Source organism: Carcharodon carcharias, chromosome 17, assembly GCF_017639515.1.
Source record: "Carcharodon carcharias isolate sCarCar2 chromosome 17, sCarCar2.pri, whole genome shotgun sequence".
NCBI classification, from domain to species: domain Eukaryota; kingdom Metazoa; phylum Chordata; class Chondrichthyes; order Lamniformes; family Lamnidae; genus Carcharodon; species Carcharodon carcharias.
In genome coordinates, this window is record NC_054483.1 from 113,405,479 (window position 1) to 113,419,542 (window position 14,064).

The following is a 14,064-nucleotide window of genomic DNA, read 5'->3' on the forward strand; positions in this document are numbered from 1 at the left end:
TGAATCACTTCCTCATTTGTATCTATTTTACGAATCTTGAGATCCAGCTGTCATTGTGTAAGAAATAGCAAAAGGAATTAAAAACTGGGGGGTAGATTGGAGAGGAGGTAGTGGGCGGGGAGTGGGGGGGGGGAGGTGTGCTATTTTGGCCACAGGCTCAAACAGGCGCTAAAGGGGTTCCGTTTGAGTAAGATGTGAATTTTTGAAAGCCCAGATTTATCACACAATTTTGGTCCTAATTGCTGGTGACCACAATTTGAAATTGCCTGGAGGTCTGAAATAAACACATGTTTAAGTTTAGCACTTGAGCTGCTGAATAGACGCAATTTTCACGGAACAGTTTATGTGGGCTGAGGTACGGAGTGCTCTGGATGATGTTGCAAGGTGGCTCAGGGACCACAGGAGAGGGCTCATCCATTCTCGGTTGCAATAAAGGTCCAGAGGAGGAGAGTCCTGTACCTGCAGGGAAAAAGACCACTTCACCATCGTAGCCCTCTTGTCCCTCTCTCTCCTGCAGCAGCTACAGCTGCTCTGCCTGGCCTCAAGATCTCCGCTCATTCCTTGTCTCCACCAAAGGGGGACCCCCTAGCAGGATGCCCATCACCAAGCACTTCCCCTTTCTCCTGATGATTCCTATAAGGTGGAGGAGTGCAGCACTCACTCTTTATTGGCTGAAGCCCTCAGAAAATTTCTGGAATAAAAGTTACCCGAGAGTTGATGAAATCTTGGCAAAGTGTCCCAGAGATGTGTTTCAGAGATCCTCTTCACAGCTCCAGCAGCAATGAGCAGGAAATGGTGGGTGTTCCTTTAAGTAATGTGATGGAAACCAACCCTGTGGTTTCACCCAAACAGCTGGTTGCATTAGGGAAAGAGGTTTAGTTGAAGCCTTTAGCCAGCAAACTGACATGTATCCTCCTTAATGTGGGCAAGCAGGCATTTTAAACGGCAATCAGCTGTTTAATGAGCTTCCTGGGGTCTGTTCCCAGTGCAGGCTTCAACTCCTTTACCAAGGTGGTACCTTGTGTTAAACAAGGGCTGAAACCAGCCATTCAGCTGAATACACCACTTTGGGCCAATCTCATAGGTTCTTTCATGCTTGAATTGCAAATTGCTTCCTCTGGCTTTGTGCAGGTAATGTTGAATCTATAGCTACTTTACATCTCTGCCAATTTTTGTTTACATTGATTTGTGTTAATTTTTAAATTACGAGCTTCTGATGTATGCTTCCCAGTGATAAGTGTGCAAGATGAAAATAATGATAAGCGAAAAATGTGTTCTGCAAAATGCACTAATAGAACATAGGATAAAAATGGAGGAATTGCAATTTGGAAAATGACCATGGATCATTGAGTTTGCCTTCTACCATCCTTGTAGCTACATAACATAACGATCATGGAGTTCTTGTTGGTAAGCTATACAGTGTTACATGCATGATATCTTTAGCTCGGAATAACCGTGACCTGTCCTGAAAATACACTCCATCACCTCCTATCACTACCAGTCATAAAGGAGAGTCGGAGACACGACCATTGAAGATGCTATTGGTCCTGACAGTTTCAGGGCATTGCTGTTTTTTGGCAGTCTTGTATTTGTTTACGCACAGAAGGTGTACTGATCTCAGAAGGTGTACTGATCTCAGAAGGTGTACTGATCTCAGAAGGTGTACTGATCTCAGAAGGTGTACTGAACTCAGAAGGTGAACTGATCTCAGAAGGTGAACTGATCTCAGAAGGTGAACTGATCTCAGAAGGTGAACTGATCTCAGAAGGTGAACTGATCTCAGAAGATGAACTGATCTCAGAAGATGAACTGATCTCAGAGTGTGTACTGATCTCAGAGTGTGTACTGATCTCAGAGTGTGTACTGATCTCAGAGTGTGTACTGATCTCAGAGTGCTTCAGTGGAACTATATGAGTAAAGTTTTGCATGAGCACATATTTCTTACATGCTGTAAGACTGGAACTGAAACATAGCCCACGATTCTGATGAAAGGTCATCGATCTGAAATGTTAACCGTTTTTCTCTCTCCCCAGATGTTGCCTGACTTGCTAAGTATTTCCAGAAGTTTCTGTTTTTATTTCAGATTTTCAGCATCAGCAGTATTTTACTCTTGCCACATTGTTGATAGCCTGGCTCTGCGGGTAAAAAGTTCATCTCTGATGTGGCAAGTTCTATATCAAACCTCACTTCAGGACCAGACGACCCAATAGTTTGCAAGGAGACATGGTGCCCTCTTGTTTGGCATTGAACAGTGCACAAAATAGTTGAAGAACAGCAGAAAGACTGGCTGTTAGGGGGTACAGGACTATCCTTTGAATGCAGCCCTTTAAAAGCTGCTGCCTTGGCAGATTTTCCAGCCCCAGCTGTGCTAAAGGCCAGGTTGTGTGGTTGGGCTTCACTTGAGCCTGTGCCCTATTGGAATTAGGGGTCATGCCTGAGATTACAAAGTTCCATGCTGTCTGCTTATAGAACTGCTGGCATGGACAAGTTCAAGGCTTGCCAGGATCACAAAGTTGAGGGCGTGCTAGATTGTTGAAGGTAAAATATTCTTTGGATGCTAAATTAAACCGACACCCTGAGCCAGTGGAACCGAGGCCAGGGCACAGCTGGAAGAAGGCGGAGTTTCCAGTGGAGCATTTCACCTGAACCATCACCCTGGTCATTCATCTCATTCCTGTTGATAGGATCATTTAGCACATGGGGGAGGCCATTCTGCCCATCTTGCCCATGCTGGCTCTTTGAGAGAGCCACGCAATTAGTCCCACTTGCCCTGACCTTTCCCCCCAACCCTGCATTTCTTCTTTCCTTTTCGAGGATATAACCAACTTGGAAAGTGCCTATTGAATCTGCCTTCATCACACTTTCGGATAGTGCGCTCCAGGTTATGACAGCGGCATATAGAGAGAGAGAAAAAAAATCTTCTCATCTCCCCTCCAGTTTCTTTTTGCCAATTATTTTAATATGAATCCTCTGGTTACCGACCCTGCTAACACTGCAGACAGTTTCTCCCCATTCACTGTATTAAGACCCCTCAAAATTTTGAGCACCTCAATTAAATCTCCCCTTCACCTTCAGGCACATAGGATAAAAAAAATCTCAGCTTTGCCAGATTGTAGGACTCACCGTCGACAAATCAGGTGCCCGCATAACAATGCCACTGAACTTCAAATAATTTCATTGTATGTGATGTGCTACATGATGTAATAATTGGTGCTGCTTACGTGGTGGAAGATTTTTGTTAAAGCCATAATGGAAATCCAGGTTTTAAGTGGGATCATCTTGTATAACGTGTATGTTTCTGTTAATTCTCCAGCTTTGGAGAGCTAGGGGGGGTAAATGTGTCATTTTTAAAAATACTTCCTTTGTATCAGGAATCGCTTCTTCCCTTCTTGGAGCTTCCTGAAGGCCCCAAAACATTGGCCACACTTCCATTGGCTGTAAGGTGCTTTAGGACATCCTGAGGTCATGAAGGGCACTATATAAATGCAAGACTTTTTTTGCTTCCTTTCAACACAGTTATGTTCTTGTGTTCATGGGAATATCACAGATGAAAATCCATTTGCTATTACACAATGAATGGCTGCCATCTTACCCAACAATGCTCATATTTAACCTCATTTTACTTGGGCCTCTTGTTGGATGTCAGTCAAAGGTAAGGGATTGATTTGCTTCTTCACAGGGAGGGAGTTTAAACCACAGAGCCAAGTCACATTCGCTCAGCCAGAAGGGTTGCCAACCCTCCAGAATTGCCCTGGGAGTTCCCAGGAACTGAAAATTCATCTCCTGGACACTTGCGAACACCCGGCGAGAAGACTCTTAGGGGCCTAAGAAAATAATGGCCTGAATCTTACGTTCCTTGGGACATGTGATCAACGGGCCTGGAAGCGGACACGAAATGCACTTCCGCCTGCAATTGACCCCTGAACGCAACTTCACGCTGTGCGTGACACACGCGCTCCTGGGGGGGAGTGTGTGGGTTCTGACAGAAGTGAAGCGGAGCTGCCTCAGGGAGCTGCAGACCTGGGCAGATTTAAATGGCGAGAGAAACAAAAAATGCAGCAAACTGTGTGTCTACGCAGCACATTCAAAGCACCTGACAACAGAGCTCAAAAAAACATCGGTCCCCAGATATCTTATTAAATTATATTTCACCCTGGACATTTCGTCCCCCGCTCTGGATCGAGGCTTCAGCGAAAATGTAAAGGCCGCCTGGTCAATTGGCCCACCCGCCAGCCATGATTTCAATTGTTTCCTTAATGGGCTTAATTGCCCGCTTAATTGTCAGCGGGCACGCCTCCGACTGCTGTGCCCACCCGCTGAGCAAATCATGATGCTGGAATGCGCGCCCACCATCTTCTCCCACGGTTTCCCACACCTGCACAACCAGAGTAAAATTCTGGCCAATATTTTATTTTTCGATTTTATTATAAACATTTTCATCTATTAGTCAAAAAAATATTAGATACTGAGGAAAGGCTGCTCTACTAGGTGGCACGATTGGAAATGGGATGGTGGAGCACATGGGATTAAAATCTCCAGAAGAAGCGTGTCCAACCAGAGCTGGCAGCCTCATCAGATACAGCAGTGCTCTGCAGGCTAATTCATGTGTTTAATACTCAGCTGGACACACACTCATCGTCTGGAAGCACACTCATCATTACTCAGGCAGTTCCTTTGCAAATCTGGGCTGAGGGAGGAGAGGGAGTGCATCAGATCCTTGTCTATGTGGGGCCCTTGACCTATGACGAATGATTAAGTTTTATTTATGTTGGCGTCTAGTTCAGACTCACTGTAAACTCATGTACAAAAAAGGTTTCTTTGGGGTCATGCCTGGGGCCTGGCTACCAAATTACCAAATGCGTTTCTGTTTCCTCATAGGTCAACAAACTGAGGTCCCCAGACCCTAGTGGGTCTATGGGGTGATGCCAGAGGCTTATTCCAAGTTGTCAGGTTTCCATCCATCTGTCATCAGATTTCTGATACTTGTGGCCTTACTGGTACATTAGTTTAGTTGCTGTACATGAATAAAGCAGCCCACTAGATCAGCACCTCATCCACCACCTTTAACATTCATTCCCTCCACCACCAGCGCACCATGCTGCAGTGTATGCCATCTACAAGATGCACTGCAGCTACTTGCCAAGGCTTTTTCGACAGCACCTTCCAAGCCCGCGACCTCTACCACCTAGAACAACAAGGGCAGCAGATGCATGAGAACACCACCACCTGCAAGATCCCCCCAAGGCCACACACCATCCTGACTTGGTACTACATTGTTGTACCTTCATCATCGCTGGGTCAAAACCCTGGAACTCCCTCCCTAACAGCGCTGTGGGTGTACTAAACAACATGGACTGCAGAGGTCGTTCAAGAAGGTGAACTTGCCGCCACCCCCTCAGGAGTAATTAGGGATGGACAACAAATGCTGTCCTTGGCAGCAATGCCCACATTCCACGAATGAATTAAAAAAAATATTCACAGCAACATTTCTCTTTGGGTAGATGACACAGCTCTTCAGATGTTTGGACAGTGCAGCAATTAGGAGTGTGTCAATGTTAGCAGAAACCCCTGCAAATATGTCCTCTTACACAGCTAACCCACTGCTTCATTTAATACCAATGCACAATTTGTCACTTAATACATTGCAACCCATGGTATCAGTAAACGATTGCTCTTATTCTTGTTTCCTTCTCTCTTTCACTGCCAGTATTCTCTCTTTGCCCTTTCCTGAAGACCTTGACCCTTTGATAAGCACTTTTCCTTCTGTACCGCATGCCCAATGACGATTTTTCACATGCCAGCCTAGACAATAAGCATTAAAAGGCTATTCAATAGTGGGTGCATCACAGCTGTCCCCAAATCTGTCCTCAGATGATATCCAACCAGGAATTACTCTCAGCAACTATTAGGAGTGAAAACTGAGATTGATTTTTCTCTCCTTTATCCAAGGGGATTGAAGCCAAGATTAGCATTCGCGTGACCATCTCATCTAAGATATGCCAATTCAGCCCTGACAAGGCAGCAAAGAACCTTTTTAGACTGCATAGCTCTGCCAATCACCATGGATAGTGAAGCCACTTGGCGAAGCTGATTTCATTTTTAGTCTCTCTTGATTTGTGTCTCTTTACTCCAGTGACACCCTGTGGCTTAGTTGGGAGCACTTTTGTCACTGAGTCAGAAAGTTGTGGGTTCAAGTCCCAGTCTAGGAGTTAAGCACAAGTATCTAGGCTGAGACTTGCAGCTTAGTCCTGATAGAGTGCTCCACTGTCAGAGGTGCTATCTTTTGGCCGTGACGTCAAACAGAGATGAATGCCAAAGATCCCATGACACTATGTCAAAGAAAAGCAGGATGGTTATCCCTGACCAGGATAAATATAGGCCAGGACACTGGGGATAACCCCCTTGCTCTTACTTAATCAACATCAGAAAAATAGGTTATCTGGTTATCACACTGTTGATGTGGGAGCTTGCTGTGCACAAATTGGCTGCTGTAGTTCCCTACATTCCAACAGTGACTACACTTCAAAAAGTACCTCATTGGCTGCAAGATGGTGAGGCAAGGCAGGGTGGGGCAGGAGTGGGGTGTGGTGGAAAACTGCCATAAAATATAATCAAATCACATCATCTTCTTCCTATCCCTTGAAACAAAGAAATGCCCCAGGCATGACCCCAAAGAAACCTTTTTTGTACATGAGTTTACAGTGAGTCTGAGCTAGACTCCGACATGAATAAAACTTAATCATTCGTCATAGGTCAAGGGCCCCACATAGACAAGGATCTGATGCACTCCCTCTCCTCCTTTTAGTGAAGTAATGAACCTTGAAGTTCACACACATGTGACTGACATGCCAGTGAGGGTGCACAATCCAAATGTTCACCGTGTGGGCCTGTCCTTCTGCCCCCACCCCAGCCGTCCTGGTTCCATTACCAATCTCTCACCACCTCCAGTTATCTTGTCCTAACCCTGTCCCCAAACTCTGGCACAGCCTCCACCCTCCCCAACACCACCTCCCCCCCGCCCCCCCACCCTCCCTTTGTAAAACGCCATGAAGTGTTGTTGGCTGAAGGACCTATTAAAGTGTTTGAATCTACCTCTTACTAAATTTAATTTGCCTCCTGCTGCTCTCTAGGCGGATTTCCATGTCCTAATCCGACTTTGCTATAAAGCAGTGTTAGCATACAAAGCTGTAAAAACATTCGCAATGTGAGGGCACAATTCCTGCCAAACACCCTTTACACTATTAATGATAGAATTTTTAAACTTTGCGCATGGATTTTTTTTTTTTAAAAAAAACGAAGTTTTGTGGATGGAGGGAGGGAGAAAGCCTGTTCCTCTAACAAAGGGCGGAATGCTCAACAATAACTTCAGGAGTAACTTGAAGGAGAGAAATGAAGCAGGAGCCACAAAGTGCGCGGCTGGGCAGGTGTCAATAATGTGCCTGGTTCAAGGTCAAGGCGCAAGTTTCCTTCAAGTGCTGCGAGCTTTGAGAAGAGGTCTCACTCACCGGCGAACACCGACTGTAGACCTTCCGTCCACCCAGATTAGGCATCGAGTTCCCCGCTTCTCCCCATCAGAGTGACAGTCAAGCCAAAAACTCCAATTCTTTATATAGTTTCTCTCTCTCTCTCTCTCTCTCTATCTCTGCTGGGCATCGGTTTCCAGTGAAGGGACCGCCTCAGATTTCTTGGCGCTGCCGCTCCTTTGCTTTATCTCCTGGGATGTTCTGAGAATTGAGGAAGCGGTGGGAGTGGAGGTTCGCCCACGGGGAATGATTCAGCTTCACGGGAAAAATCATCGCTCCTCTCACTTCTCGTTAGGAATGGATTCTTAAGAAACATGGTGTATTCCTCCCCCTCCCCGCAACATCTCTCAATCCCCCCCCCCCCACCCCCACCCCTCCACACCCCGTCGCTTACGGCTTCATAGGAGCCTTTTGCAACTGCTGTTGTGCCAGCTGTGACTCAGTGGGTTCAAGTTCCCATTCAGGATATAGCATCATAGAATGGTTACAACGCACAGGGAGGCCATTCAGCCCAGTGTGTTCATGCTGGCTCTCTGCATCCCTTCACCTAGTCCCACTCCTTGCCCACCTGTTCCTGGTCGCCCAGCACTTTTTCCCTCTGCAGATGCTGATCCAATTCCCTTTTAAGAGCCACAATGAAATCTCCTTCTACCACATCCCAGTTCCTAACCACCTGCTACGTAAGAAGGTATTTCCTCGTGGTGTCATTGGTCTTTTTACCAAGCACCTTAACTCAGTGTCCTCTGGTTCTCCGCCCATCCGCCAATGGGAACAGTTTCTACCTATGTGCTCTGCCCAGACCCTCATGATTTGAACACCTCGCTAAAATCTATTCTTCAATCTTCTCTTTCAGCTAGGAGAACAGCCCCAGCTTCGCCAATCTATCCACGTAACTGAACTCACTCATCCCTGGAACCATTCTTGTAATATTTTTTCCCGCACTCTCTCTAAAGCCCTCACATCCTTTCTAAAGTGTGTTGCCCAGAATTGGACATGATACTCCGGTTGAGGCTGGTGTTTTGCAAATGTTCGCCATAACATCCTTGATTTTGTACTCTTTGGGCGGGAATTTCTGGCCCCATTGTGGCGGGAGCCCCACCCCCCCGCCGTGGAGATTCGGCAGCCCTGCCAAAAGCGCATTGACCTTTGGCGGGACCGGATGATCCCGGTAGCTTGAATTAGAAGCAAAGGTCAGAGAAATGTCTTTTTAAAGGGAATTAGAATTTGTGAAGATAGAGAAGGAGGAAAGAGAAAGAGAGAAACAAAGAATTCTACCTGAAAATGTTGGCAATTAGAAAAGAGACTTCAGTAGGTGAGAAAGGATTTATCTCCCGAGTAGAACCCAGTAGGGAGATGTTTAAATTTGTAGAAGCTCTTCCAAAGTTTGAGGAAACAGATATTGAAGCATTCTTTATTTCATTTGAGAAGCTAGCTAAACAGATGAAATGGCCACAGGAAAACTGGACATTATTGTTACAGCCTAAGTTGTTAGGTAGGGGGCTTGAGGTATATGCTTCGCTTTCAGAAGAAATGTCAGTGAATTATGATGTGGTGAACAAAGATATTTTGAGTGCACATGAGTTGGTTCCTGAAGCATACAGGCAGAAATTTAGGAATATGATAAAACAGCCTGGGCAAACTTATATTGAGTTTGAAAGAGTAAAATAAAGTAATTTTGACCGGTGGATGCAGGTGTTAAAAATAGAGACAACCTATGCAGCTCTTAGGGAAGTCATTCTTTTGGAAGAATTTAAAGATTCAGTCCCTTCCGTAGTGAGAACTCATGTGGAGGAACAGAGGGTTGATTCTGTAAGACAAGCAGCATTGCTAGCTGATGATTATGAGTTAGTTCATAGAGATAAACTTTTTTTCCATCACCCTTTCAAATTGGAAAAGGATAAAAAGTGGGAAGGTAAAAGGAAGGCAAGTTCTCATGGAAGAGAAGGAGTAGCTGGAAATTCCCAGGAAGTTTTTTCTCAGCACAAAAAGAAAGGGGCTGAAGGTAGAAGTGAGGTATTTTCATTGTAATAAAGTGGGGCACACGATGTCAGTGTGTTGGAGATTGCAGGAAAAATCTGTAGGAATTATTGTGGAACAGGAAAGTTCTGGAAGTAAAAGTACTGTGGGTTCTGAGGTTCAGGCACAGGACAAACCAGTGGTTTGTGTAGAGGCGAAATAGGGAGAATCAGTGAAAGGTAAAGAAATGGGAATGTGTTCACAGTTTACTCAAGAGGATTCTGAGAAGCAGGTTGCAGAAATGTTTAACGATTTCATATGTGAAGGGAAAGTCTTTCCTTGTGTTCATGGTGAAGTTATAGTTGGAGTCATGGAAAAATTGCCATTGCAGGGGGTTCAATTTATTCTGGGAAATGATAAATCCGGATCACAAATGTGGGTGATGCCTATGGTAGTTGAGCAGCCCGTAGAAGTGTTTTCAACAGAATTGCTACAGAAGGAACATCCTGGATTTTTTCCTGATTGTGGTCTAGTGACTATAGGGAAGCCTATAGGGAAGAACAAAATGAACAAGATAAGCAGGCAATTTAAAGGCAAGAAGAAGGTGTTGAAATCCAATTAGCTGGCACAGTATTTGATAACATTGTTCTGGAGGAAGTAATGCAGAACTGTTCAGCTGAAATGTTTAACTCAAAGAGATTAGTGGAGTTACAGAAAAACGATTTGCAATTAAAACAGTTGTATCAGAAAGCTTATTCAGAAATCAAAGAAAAATGTATTCCAACATGTTATTATTTTCAAGGGAATATATTAATGAGAAAATGGTGGCTGGATCATGTCTCAGCAAATTAAAGCTGGAGGGAGGTGCATCAGGTTATTATCCCAGGAGGTTATAGAAATGAGATTCTGAGGATTACTGATGAAATTCCAATATAGGGACATTTAGGAATTAGGAAAACACAGGAAAAGATACAGAGGTTTTTTTTTGGCCAGGATTGCATAGGGATGTAGTCAAGTTCTGTAGAGCCTGTCATAAATGTCAATTAACAGGAAAACCACAAGCAGTGATTAAGCTGGTGCCTTTAATTCCAATACCAGCACTTGAAGAAGCTTTTACCAGAGTCATGATTGATTGTGTAGGACCCATCCCTAAGACTAAAAGTGGAAATCAGTACTTATTGAAAATAATGGATGTGTTAGTAGGTTTCCTGAAGTGATACCTTTAAGAAATATTACAACTAAGAAGATTGTGGAGGAGTTAATTACATTTTTCACAAGATATAGTTTACCTAAAGAAATACAATCAGATCAGGGGTCAAATTTCATGTCACAGCTGTTTAATGAAGTAATGAACAGTTTGGGGATAAAACAGTTTAAGTCGACAGCTTATCATCCAGAGTCACTAGGAGCTTTAGAAAGATGGCATCAAACTTTAAAAACTATGATAAGTGTATACTGTCAGGATTATCCACAGGATTGGGATACATGAATTCCATTTTTGTTATTTGCTATTAGAGATGCTCCTGATGCATCGACTGGTTTTAGCCCTTTTGAACTAGTTTATGGTCATGAGGTAAGGAGACCACCGAAATTGATTCATGAGAAATTGGTGGGTCAAAATTCAGAAACTACTCTCCTGGATTACATATCAAATTTTAAGGAAAGATTGAACAGAGCACGTGAGTTGGCTAGGGAACATTTAAAAATCTCACAGCAAGTGATGAAAGTGAAAGCAGATAAGAAGGCTAAAATTCACAGTTTTGTTTCTGGAGAGAAAGTATTAATTTTGTTATCAGTGCTAGGGGATTCCTTAAATTCAAGGTTTAGTGGACCTTACAGGATTAAAAAGAAATTGAGTGAAGTAAATTATTTAATAAATACTCCAGATAGAAGAAAGAAGCAGAGGGTGTGTCACGTAAATATGCTTAAAAAGTACTTTGACAGAGAAGAGGGACAAAAAGAGGTGTTAGTGATGGTGGATGATGAGAAAGAGGTAGAAGTTCAGGACTCTGAAATTGATTTTCCTCCAACCAAATTGGATAATGAGGGGGGTGCTTGAAAATTTAAATGTAATATTGAATTACTTTCCAAGCAAGTGTCAAAGTGATTTGAAAAGCTATTGCAGTCACACAAACCTATTTGTGGAAATAAGTTGGGAAAGACACATTTAGCTTTACATGATGTATGAATAGAAATAGCATCTCCAGTGAGGCAAGAACCTTATAGCTTAAATCTGGCAAAGTTATCACAAGTACAAAAAGAAATTGATTTCATGCTTCAAAATTACATCATTGAGTCTAGTCGCAGTAACTGAAGATCGCCTGTTGTACCGGTGGAACACAGACTGTGTGTGGACTATCGAAAAGTGAATATAGTGACAAAAGCAGATTCATATCCTATACCACAGTTGGAGGATTGCATTGAGAAAGTGGGGCAATTGAAACTTATCACAAAGATTGGCTTGCTGAAAGGATATTAGCAGGTACCATTGTCGGAGAGGGCAAAGGAGATATCAGCTTTCGTAACATCAAGTGGACTATATCAGTTTAAAGTCATGCCATTTGGTATGAAGAATGCACCTATAACATTTCAAAGACTGACAAAGTAATTGTGGGTCTAAGCAAATGTGCGGTTTATATTGATGATCTAATTGTTTTCAGTCAGACATGGGAGAAGGACTTACAGCATCTGGAATAATTATTTACTGGACTACAAGAAACTAATTTGTGATGAACTTGGCTAAAAGTGAATTTGCAAAAGCGCAAGTTACTTATCTATGCCATGCCATTGGACATGGTAAGGTGGCTCCGAGAGGTGCAAAAGTCAAAGCTATCATGGATTTCCCAGTGTCTACAATAATACAAGAAGTCTTGAGATTTCTGGGCATGAGTGGGTTTTACCAAAAATTTGTACCAAATTTTAGCCAAGTGGTTGCTCCACTGACTGAACTATTAAAAAAGAACATGAAGCTTCAATGGACACTGCAGTGTCAGAAGTCATTTGATAGTTTGAAAACTGTATTAACTACGACACCAGTGTTGGCAGTACCCAATTATGCCAAGCAATTCAAGTTGGCTGTTGACGCAAGTGATATAGGCATTGGGGCTGTACTGTTACAAGAAAATGACACTGGAATTGAAAAACCAATAGGGTATTTTTGACGGAAGCTGAATGTACAACAGAGAAGATATTCAACGATCGAAAAAGAGACTTTGAGTTTGGTGTTAGCACTGCAGCATTTTGAAATTTATGTTGCAAACAATTCATCAGAAACAATCATTTATACAGACCATATCCTTTGAAGCTTTTGGACAAATTTCGAGATAAAAGTGCAAGACTTTTCAGAAGGAGTTTATTGTTACAACCATTTAATGTACGTATGATACATATTGCTGGAAGAGAAAATCTGTTTGCAGATGCATTATCAAGAGTTTGAAGCTTAAAGGAAATTGGGACATTTAAAAAAAAACCTGGACATGAACTGGAGTGATTTCTGTTGATGCCAAGGACTTGTGTATATATATTTATGTTAATGCGTGCATCTGGTAATGTAATTGTCTAATAAGTAGAGGAGATGGTGTGAGATGGGTTATTGAAATGATGCCATCTTTTAGAATTATGATGCTTCATTTTCTGATAAGGAGGGGGGATGTCATGAAGCTATTAATGTATATAATATTTTGGAAAATATTTTTCTTTTAGAATAGAAGTTTAGTCTGCGGGTGTGTCTTAATTAGGTTAAAGTTAGCTAGTCTGGGTGTTTTGATATGTACTAGTTTGAGATGTATACAGAGACGTAGAGTATATTTGCATTTTTTGAATGGAGCGTTCAAGAAGTGGGGTGAAAATTTGACGTCTTTCTTGCAGCTACCATGCCATATGTTTATATTACTAATAAAAGTTGGTACAATGAATGGGGTTTCATTGTTAAAAGGTAAAGTTCAAAGAGACAATGAGAATTTGAATTCAATCAGAGGTGGTAGGTATAACTTCAGTAGTTTTCGGGTGTGCAGAGCAGAGGCAATGTAAGATCAAAAGGCAGCTGTAAGCTTCCAACTGGCTCGACAGGATCCAAAATGCAACAAACCTCATTTTGAATTTGTAAAGTGAAAATGCTTTGCCTGGTGTTTGGTTAAGTCTATGGGTTGCTGTTGCCTTAATGGAGATTAGTTTGGGAATTTGTTAAAAGTTATGATAGTAGTAATTTGTAGCCATGTGTATATATATTTTTAACCTGTGTAACTTAATAAAATGTCTCAATTAGTTTAATGTAAAACCTCAAGAACTGATGGTCTGATTCTTGAATTTAGAGTCGCATCTCAAACATAACACTTAAAGTTATAGGTTATGACAGTTGTTTAAATCTGGGATTTTTAAATAACTCCGCTTTACCAACTGCATCAACCATAACACCAGACCAAGGAGGGATTGGAAACAAGGATGAGAATTTTAAAATCGAGGCGTTGCTTAAACGGTAGCCAATGTAAGTCAGTGAGAATAGGGTGATGACAGAATGGGATTTGGTGTGAGTTTGGACACGGGCAGCAGAGTTTTGGATGGCCTCAGGTTTACAAGAGTGTAGAAT

At 42.6% G+C, this 14,064-nt stretch overlaps 1 long non-coding RNA gene across 1 annotated transcript in view; it reads right to left on the bottom strand.

Moving 5' to 3' along the window:
- LOC121290206 overlaps window positions 1-7,853 on the bottom strand; it is a 33,286-nt gene extending 25,433 nt beyond the window's left edge. Inside the window, exon 1 of the long non-coding RNA XR_005945721.1 lies at window positions 7,506-7,853. This is a non-coding gene — a long non-coding RNA (uncharacterized LOC121290206). The remainder of the gene's footprint in view (window positions 1-7,505) is intronic.
- Window positions 7,854-14,064: the final 6,211 nt, after the last annotated feature.